The sequence below is a fragment of the Tupaia chinensis genome, unplaced genomic scaffold (genome assembly GCF_000334495.1).
Source record: "Tupaia chinensis unplaced genomic scaffold, TupChi_1.0 Scaffold000316_1, whole genome shotgun sequence".
NCBI lineage: Eukaryota > Metazoa > Chordata > Mammalia > Scandentia > Tupaiidae > Tupaia > Tupaia belangeri.
In genome coordinates, this window is record NW_006159809.1 from 5,013,602 (window position 1) to 5,014,410 (window position 809).

Here is an 809-nt window from a genome sequence, read left to right on the forward strand (position 1 = left end):
CCCATGTGTGATAACAGGAGCCCGTGGGACAGGCTCTCATGGCCCCAAAACGAGGAGGGGCTCTGCGAGGTGCCTGCCGTGGTGGCAGCCGGGCCCCCAGTTCCCCTGTGACCCAAGCTCTGCACACTCCCCTCTTTGCACAGGTGGTACAAGCTGCACTCCAAGCCGGGCAAGAAGGAGAAGGAGCGAGGCGAGATCCAAGTCTCCATCCAGTTCACGCGCAACAACCTGAGCGCCAGCATGTTCGACCTGTCCATGAAGGACAAGCCGCGGTCTCCCTTCAGCAAGATCAAGGACAAGATGAAGGGCAAGAAGAAGTTCGACCTGGAATCCGCCTCGGCCATCCTCCCCAGCAGCGCCCTGGAGGACCCTGAGCTGGGCAGCCTGGGCAAGATGGGCAAAGCCAAAGGCTTCTTCCTCCGCAACAAGCTGCGCAAGTCGTCCCTGACCCAGTCCAACACCTCACTGGGCTCCGACAGCACCCTGTCCTCGGCCAGCGGAAGCCTGGTCTACCAGGGGCCCGGCGCCGAGCCCCGCCCCCGGAGCCGCAGCAGCTGGCTTTCCACCGAAGGGGGTGAGCGGGAGCGCAAGGGCCACCCTCGACCGCGCACCACCCTGGGGCGGCCAGGAAGTGGGCTTCTCTTCCCAGGCGCTAACTGCACTTCTGTTTCTTTTCCAGGCAGGGACTCTACTCAGTCTCCTAAGTTGCTTACCCACAAGAGGACCTATAGCGACGAGGCCAGCCAGCTGCGTGCCGGCCCTCCCAGGGCCCTCCTCGACCTCCAGGGCCACCTAGATGCTGCCTCCCG

The 809-nt window shown here is 64.0% G+C and overlaps 1 protein-coding gene across 1 annotated transcript in view; it reads left to right on the top strand.

Moving 5' to 3' along the window:
* Positions 1-679: 679 nt before the first annotated feature.
* The window catches only part of RAB11FIP5 (RAB11 family interacting protein 5), a gene marked incomplete in the record, with an annotated part of 14,652 nt that continues 14,522 nt past the window's right edge, over positions 680-809 (top strand). The window contains 1 exon segment of the mRNA XM_014588902.2: positions 680-809.